This window comes from Monodon monoceros, unplaced genomic scaffold (assembly GCF_005190385.1).
Source record: "Monodon monoceros isolate NGI ecotype Baffin Bay Population unplaced genomic scaffold, NGI_Narwhal_1 Super_Scaffold_21, whole genome shotgun sequence".
Classification (NCBI taxonomy): Eukaryota; Metazoa; Chordata; class Mammalia; order Artiodactyla; family Monodontidae; genus Monodon; species Monodon monoceros.
The window spans coordinates 3,353,459-3,362,420 of NW_021703778.1; positions in this window are offsets into that span (position 1 = coordinate 3,353,459).

The window sequence follows — 8,962 nt, forward strand, 5'->3', positions numbered from 1 at the left end:
GCTCTGGAAACGTCTTCTTCTGCTGTCTGTCCCGCCAACCAACCCCCAGCGCGGCCACACTGAGTCGCTCTGGCAACCGGAAGCCGCAGGCTGGGGGGCCCATGGCCCAGCGAGGACCCTCTCCAGGCAGAGCCGAGGCCAGAGGGGACCCTGAGCGGGGGCGAGGGGGCAGGAAGGGCCAGCAAGGAATCCCACCCCACCCCCCACCGTGAGGCTTCCCTGGCTGTATACAATGAAGATGTCACCTCGCAGAGTGAGGGACCCTCTGGGTGGATACTTGGAAAGGCCAGGGTGGCTGTTGCCTTAAAGAAATGTTGCCAAAGTGGGGAAGGACTAGGGGGCTCCCTGGGGAGGGCTCAGATGGAGGTAGATGGAAATGCAGAGAGAGGAGGGGACAGAGAGAGTGCAGGGTGGTTCCGGGGGGTTGGGTAGAGTTACCCTACGTGAAAGGTCAGAGGCAGCAGGAAGGACAGAGAACATTAAAGGTCCCCAGAACCTTCTGGTGCTGAAGACAACCTTCACCACAAAAAGCTCAGGCAATGGTGTCAGAGGGGTCCTGGAGGGAGACAAATCCAAGTCCAGATAGCTACCCCTGTGGCCGCTGAGCAAGGCCCTGGTCTCTGGGGGGAGGAACGAGGACGAGATCTGAGGGCTGGAGTCCATTTCAGGGCAGCCATGAAACTGGGGGAGTAGAGGATGGTGTCTCTATTTCCACCTTTATCTGGGGGCAAGCTTGTAAGAATTTCCTGGGGGGCGGGCGTAAATTAGGAGTTGGGGATTAACATATACACGCTTCTGTGTATAAAACAGATAACAAACACGGACCTACTGTGTAGCACAGGGAACTCTACTCAGTATGCTGTAATCACCTGTGAGGGAAAACAATCTGAAAAAAATAGATATACATGTATGTATAACTTAATCACTGTGCTGCACACCTAAAACTCTACATTGCAAATCAACTATACTTCAACATAAATGAATAAGTAAAATAATTTCCTACCAAACTGATAAAAGGACTAAACTGAACACGGACATCGAGAAGCGGCAACAAAGATCCATCTCGCAGATGCAACGCTGAGTGAAAGAAGCAGACAGTGTGTAAGGCACGATTCCACCTATTTACCAGCAGACGAACTGAGGTCAGAAGAGGGGTCCCACGGGGCTGCTGCCCGGGAGGGACCCTGAGGGAGGCTTCTGGGAGCCGCGCTGCTCCATAGCCTGGCTCCGGGGCGGCTACACAGAGTAGAAAGTGTAAAAAGTCGCTCAGCTTGTGAGGGAGACCACGGCACTTCACGCACACAGGGCACCTCCACAAAATGTCTTGAAGTGGGATGATGCGTCTTACGTAAGCGTATTCGCTTCCTGCCGCTGTGATAAATTACCACAAACATAGTGGCTTAAAACGACCCAGATTTGTGATGGTACTGGAGGTCGGAAGCCTATCACCAACGCGTCAGCAGGGCTGAGTTCCTTCTGGAGCCTTCAGGGAGCCCCCCACAACCTCTAGAAGCCACCTGCATCCCTTGACTCGTGGCCTTTTCTCACATCACTCCAACCTCTTGCTTCCGTCATCACATCCCCACTCCTGTCCAGTTTCCTTCTTTTTTATTTGGTTTTTGGCCACGCCCCGCGGCTCGCAGGATCCTTAGTTCCCTGACCAGGGATTATTGAACCCAGAGAGTCCTAAGCACTGGACCACCAGAAGGGGGGTCCCTGGTCTCCTTGTGATAACTTTGGGCCCATCTGGATAACCCAGAATAATCTCTCCATCTCAAAATCCTTAATTTAATCACAGCTGCAAAGTCTCTTTTGCCATATAAGGTCACATCCTCATAATTCTGGGCATGAGGACATGGGCATTTTGGGGGGCATTATTCAGCTTCCACAATAAGATGATGTGAAGGTCAAGCTCCTTGTAAAAGGATGGTGCCCCTTCCAGGCCAAATAAGACCAACGAATGTGTTAGGATAATTAATGCTATCGCTGCTGTTGGAACATATGGACCCCCAAATCTCCATGGCTTTATACGATAAACAGAGGCTCTTAATAGAGGTCCAGCATCCCCAGAGGAGCCTTAGATAGAATTCAAGAGAACTGTGAACCTGAATGGGAAAAAAATTTACATCTTTATTTTCTCTAAACTTAGTACTTTCTTCAATAATAAATGTAGTCAATAAGTCACATCAGTACTGGCAGTATTTGTAATAGAAATCAGATATTTTCACATCATAATACAGTTATTTTACCTATATCTAAATATCACTTATACTCATCACTACTTCAAAAGGATGGTGGTTATGAAACCTCCCCCTATATCTTATTAAATAATGGGTTAATTAAGAGGTGTGCATATTAAATTATCACGATTTTTATACTTTAATAACTATATTTGAGTATGACTTTTAATCTAGTATTCTACTTTATCCATTTAAAAATAACACACACACACAAAAGATGCCTTTTATTTTTCAAAAAACACACACATTTCTGGGAAGATATCTATAGGCTTCACCAAATTGACAAAGCGGTCCAATGGTCCACACGTACACACACAAAACGTCTTAGAAGGCCCTGAAGTGTGGGCGCCCTTTTGGCTCCTCTACGTGTGAAGCAGTCTGGGGGCCCTCAGCAGTGCTGGTTCCTTACTGGGTGCCAGCACCTGGGGCAGGAGGCTCCCCCAGCCTCTCTGAAGGGATCCAGGGTTTCTCCTTCAGACCACAAGCTTGGGGCAGAGGTTCCCCCAGCTGTGCAGGGAATTCTTTAGGGAGCATGTACCCAGTGAGCCCTGTAGTCGACTAAGCTACTTTCATCAGAGAGTGAGGACCCCCCAGGGTCGCCAAGAGGCACCAGCCTAATGGCTTGACCAGCTTCGTTGCTCTTTTGAGCTCATTCTAACTCCACCATTATTCATCCCCCAGACCAAGCTAGAGCTCCTTGCTCTTTTCTCCCCGACCACGGAGGAGGCCAGCGTCTCCACTGGCCTGTGATCGTGGCTCTCGGTGAATTCAGTGGGGTACACTGCCCGCCAGCCTGGCACCCACAGGTGCATCCCAGGACTGGCTTCCTGTTCCCTTCCTTGCGCACACAACCCTTGGGTGTTGGCTCATGCCTCGGACTTTCCTGGCCACCTCGCCACCGGCCTGTCCCAGACCTCGTTCTTGGCTGCCCGAGACGCCTCCAGGGTGGCTCAGACCTGACTTTCCAGTCCTCTGTGGCCTCCCTGCACCTCTCTCTCCCATCCCAGCTGGACAGCAGCCCTGCACCCACTCTGCCCCTGTCTCCAGTAGGTGGTCCGGCCTCATCCAGACGTGGCGGCCTGTCCGGCTGTTGGAGGGGAGGGAGCAGAGACCCCACCAGGGTACCTGTCCTCCTTCTATTCTTTGAAGTCTTCTCCAAGGCCACCCTTTCTCGCAAAGGCCTGTGGCCCTTCAGTGGGGCCAGAGGAAGGGCGCGTTTCCACCACCCACCACAACAGGGGCTCCCGGCTCCCACTGGTTTGGGCCATTCTGCTTTGTCCAAACTACCATCTTCTTCCCTTTCCTCTCCCTGTGAGGACCCTGCCCCCTGCGCTCCACGCCCATGAGAAAAGGGGGGAGCCCTGTGTCCTGATAGAGTCATGGTAGAAAGTGCCCACCCTTCCCTGGCAACAGGGCCCTCCAGCCCTCACTCCCACCGCATTGAGGGGGACCCTCCTGAAACCAGGAGCCAGAGCTCAGGCCCGGGATGCGGACCTGGCCTCGGGGTCCGAGTGTGGGTGAGCATGTCGGGGGGACACACGTCCCTCCCCGTGCCCGCCCCTGGCCCCGTGCCTGCGCCCTCCCACCAGCCCCCGGAGTCCAGATGCCCAAACCTGAGCGGAGAAGCAGGAGGGCCGCGTGGCCGTGGCTGGGAGCCCGTGCCCCCGCCGCCACCCCCAGGCGGGCTCTGCGCCCCGCTCGGCCCCAGCATCTGTCTCCTCCGGCGGTTCCGGCTTCCTTCCTGGCCTCCCCTCCCCGCTGCTGAGACCTTGCCCTGCCTCCAGGGCCCTGCCTTGCCCTCCACTAGGTTTACAAGCCCCAGCGACCCCGGGACGGGCTTGGTCCCGCTGCCCCTGTGAACCTCGATTCAACGACCTTGAACCCACCTGCTTGCCCTGCCCTGCTGCTTCCTGTGTTCAGCACCCAGTGCGTGTCCAGCCCCTCCCTCTGCCCGAACCAGGGGTCTGAGGGTCACTGACCCCTGCCTTCCCTGCTGCCCCTGCCGTCCAGCCCCAGCCCGGCCGCTGGCTGTGCCTCCACGGCCACTGCCCTCCCCTCAGCCCGAGCGGCCACCTTCTCATCTGCACCCCTCCAGCCCTTCCCCAGACAGTATCCACGATGAGCTTTAGAAATACCTGTCTGGTTGTTTCCTTCTAGCCAACTCTTACCTATTTCGAGACTTTGAAAACTTTTCTAGGCTTTTTTTTGCCAACAGGTTTTTCTCAGTCTGGTTCCAGCCTACCTGGCAAAGCCTTGTGTCCTATATTCCTCCCCCTGCCCCCCCCACGTGAACACCCACGTGCACACACACGCACACGTATGTAGACGGCGGCCATCTATTCCTTCACATGTGCGATTATTTACAGAGTGCCAACTATTTGCACTTGGTAGACGACACTGACACTGTCACCATTTCTTTTTCTTCTTATAAAGTAGGTACTGTTTTTTGTTTTTTTAATAAATTTATTGATTGATTGATATTTGGCTGTGTTGGGTCTTTGTTGCTGCGCCCGGGCTTTCTCTAGTTGCAGTGAGCAGGGCTACTCTTGTTGCGGTGCGTGGGCTTCTCATTGCGGTGGCTTCTCTTGTTGCAGAGCACGGGCTCTAGACGTGCAGGCTTCAGTAGTTGTGGCTCGCGGGCTCTAGAGCGCAGTCTCAGTAGTTGTGGCGCACGGGCCCAGCCGCTCCGTGGCATGTGGGATCTTCCCGGACCGGGGCTGGAACCCGTGTCCCCTGCATTGTCAGGCAGACTCCTAACCACTGCGCCACCACCACGGAAGCCCCCGTTTCTTAAGCATATCACACACAGCTTTTCTGTGCTTTTCCACCTAATATGGTCCCACCCCCTTTCTTCAGGACCTGGCTCTACAGCGCCTCCTTTGTGACGCCTCGCCTGTTTCCTGGGCAAGTGAAGACCCTGATGCATCTCCTACCCTCCTGCCTGGGGCGGTGAGATGACTGCCCCTTCGGGCTGGGGGTGGGAATCACTAACCTTAAGCACCCGCGGCCGGTACGGGGCCCAGCGTGCTTGCTGCATGCGCGAGGGGTCCGAGGTCCCCGCAGTGTTCCGAGCACCCTCGGAGCTTCTCTGTCGCCCCCAGGAAGTCCCAGCCCCAGGGCGGCCGGAGCGGCACGGTGTCGGTGCCCATTGGGCCGCAGCAGCGGCCAGGCAGCGGCCCCGGGAGGTACGGCTGAGACTCACCACCGTTACGCCCCTCCTACATCCTTACACTTGGCTGGAGAAAGAGAGAAGCAGCCCGAGTTAGGCCCTGATGTGGCATCGCAGAGACCCCAGCCCATCATCTGAGGCCACATTCGGCCCTCTCCGGTCCAGCTCCCCCGGGGACCAGGTCGTGGCGGGAGCGGGGTGGGGGCGGGCCTCACTCCCAGTGGGTGCCTGGATCTCCCCGGGGTGGCGGACAAAGGAACCAGAGCCCAGGGCGCCCTCAGATGCAGCCTGGAGGTTTTCACTCCCCCTCCTGCCCCGTCGGAAGCAACGCTGCAGTTAAACATTCAGGACTTCTGTTTTTTGGAGGAGTCTCGCTTGGCTTAGAGGGCTTTTTTTTTTTTTTTTTCTTCTTCCACTTCAATGAACCAAGTATTTGGAAAATTAGCTCACGGAGTCATGCCACCAACACCAAATTAGAGCCATCTGTACAGATAAAACAGTTAGGAGCTTTTGTGCCACCACGGGCTGAGATGTATGGCTCATTCAGTCGCGGAGGGCCCACTTTATCCCGGAATTCCTTTTTTTCCCCCTAACACAGAAGAAGTCTCAGTCAGCGCATAGGAAACAGGAAGGAACCCGTTGTTTTAAATAGCAGACGGCAGAGAATTGACTCATTATGGTCTGTTCATTCAGCGAGCGACAGCCAGGAGGCAGGCCGCTCAGCCGCCGCCATCCCCAAGATGCGGGTCAGGGGGCACGGCCAAGGTTTTCTCAGAGCCTGGAAGAATCCAGCGCAAGCCCTTTCGAAGGAAGTTGGTGAAGCCCAAGGTCTCTATCTTGCCAGGGACTTTACAACATCATTTTAAAAATAAGAAGAAGACAAAAACAAGAACTGCAGTAAAATCCTACAAGAATAGCTGGAAGTCAGACATCCTGTGTTTCCCTTCCCCATCCTGATTTGCTCTGAGTAGGGCAAACACGCCTGCTAAGCCTCCTTTCTTATCTCGACAACGGTCTATTTTCACTTCTCCGGGCGCAGGAGCCGTTGGCTCAGGGCTGTCAGGCAGCAGGAGGGGTGGCCTCGGTGGGGGGGACAGGGGCCCCCCTTAAAGGCAGTTTCATGGAGGGAGAGGGGGCCCTACAGGGCTGTTAGGCTCAGGAGCCCACAGGTTAATCTGTCTCAAATCCATCATTATGACAGCCAAGAACACAAATTAGACCTGCCCGAAGCTGTCCTGACCTCGGAATTTAATTTTTTTTAAGTGTATCATGTTGTTTTTGACGTTCAGATTGGAATCCAGGTGTCATGATGGGGCCTGAGGGAGATGAGAATGTGAGGCCCTCGGGTACCACAGCTCACATCCGCGCTCCACTGTGCGTGTCTTCTTGGTCCAGGGAGACCCAGGGTCACCTGATTTCCAGCAGATGAGCGGGGGGCCTTGAAACTGACCTGCCTACACTCTCCTCTCAAGCCTCCCCAGCTGTGAACACCTGCGGCCTCAAGGTTCACCAGCCCCACGTATCACATCTCCCAACCCGGGCAACATCTGTCACGGCTCATAGAGCCATCTGGGCTCATATTCTCACCTGAAGCTGAGGGTGACTCCTGTCACCAATAGGAGTGATCAAAACGTTACTCCAAGTGTCAGTGCACCCCTGGACGCTCACAGTAGCGGAGCATGCAGCATCTTCCAGTGGACGTCTTTCCCTGCCCGGACCCCTTTCTAGAACATGCCCCTCAGTTAGGGCTCTCGGTATATTCAGGAGGTGGGCAGAAATCCCGGAGACTGAGGATGGGCAAAGCCTGCCACGTTTTCATTTTCTTCAAAGCCGTTTTGCATGCCTACAGGTGTCAGTATAAGCTAAAGAATGGGCCTTGTCACAGATGAGAGGTTAAAGTGCCCATATCATTTGTTGTCTAAATGTGGACACTGTTGAGAGTGAAAAGGAAAGCTATTAATAATTATGCTGAAACACCAAGTGTAGAGGGTGACTGTCCCAGGCAAACTGGGACGTTTGGTCACTCTGTGAACTGTGAGCTCTAAACTGGTGCTGGCTCCAATGTTGGGCATCCATTCGTTTTCAGTACAACACCTGAGTGACCCTACGTCTGATGGGTGGAAGGGGCTGAGGACGGCAATGAAGGCGCGGTTCAGCCACCACGCCTGACTGACAGCCATGCGGGGGTCGGGAATGGGGAGAACGGGGATTTGTTCATCCCAGAAAAGGGGGCTCTGCTCCAGACTGGGGAAACCCAGGTTCCTTTTCTTGTCTGAGCTGCCAGCTGCTCTCAGCAAAGTACCTGAGTTCTGCCAGCGTCCTCTCTCCAGCTGCAAAACACAGTAGAGTCCTGAGTCCACAGCCTGGAATTCCAAGCCAGCCTCTGTGGTGTCTATCAGAAGACAGACTCAGGGATGCCACAATCACTCATCCTTGGCTATTGGTCTAAAGGTCCAGGCCAAAGGCATTCTCCATCATCCCTTCTAACAGACACAGTGACAGAGCCACTGCTCTAGACTCTTTCCCCGTCCTGAGCAGGCTAGAGGATCAGATGCCATCTCCTTCTAGGCCTCCCATTAACCCAGCCGGCCAGCAGTTTTGTAAAAGACAACTTCTTCTATCTTCAGAGGCAAATTATCTGAAGTAGTTACATTTTAACTTTTCTCTCCTCAGACCACCCTCCCAGAATCAGAAAGGCCTTAACTGTTTGATGGAAATTTGTTCGTTCACATGAAAAAGATTATTCTTTTCTAGGGTAGAAACACTCCACTGGCCTACAAAATAGTATTCTATAACATACCTTATCCTCAACCTCGAGGCAAAAATTACATTGAAATAACATTGAACTGATCCAATGGTTGCAAAGATAAAATTATTCTTCCAGAAACATGGTACACCAAGTACAGGATCCAAGAAAACTCCTTTATATATACAACATATTACTTGATAGGGAAAAAAGTCCTCCATGTAACCATAAAAAGAAACAAGGAACAAGCATATGTTTTGTATCCTCATTTCATTTCGACTGAATAATATACTAGAACTTAAAATCAGCTTTTCTCTGGAGTAAGTTTTCACGCTCCAGTTTTTACATCACTCTTTCATTTTCCCTGGTTAAAGTTATTGTTAGTGGTGGCTATCACACTCTCTTACTAGACTGTGATCTCCCCACATGCAAGGATTTTGCTTTGTTCATGTGTTTATTTCTGGAAAGGTGTTCAATAAATATTTGATAAATACATCAATAAAGTCATACTAAGCATCAAATTATGACAATAAACATAAATAGCTAAAATTTCTGCAAAGCCTCAGATCAAATTGAAAAACAAAATCTAAAACTTTTCTGCTTATAACGGTTGTACCTAAAATATAAAATAAATGGATCCAGACTTCCCTGGTGGCACAGTGGTTAAGAATCCACCTGCCAATGCAGGGGACATGGGTTCGAGCCCTGGTCCGGGAAGATCTCATGCCGCAGAGCAACTAAGCCCGTGTACCACAACTACTGAGCCTGCTCTCTAGAGCCCACGAGCCACAACTACTGAGCCTATGT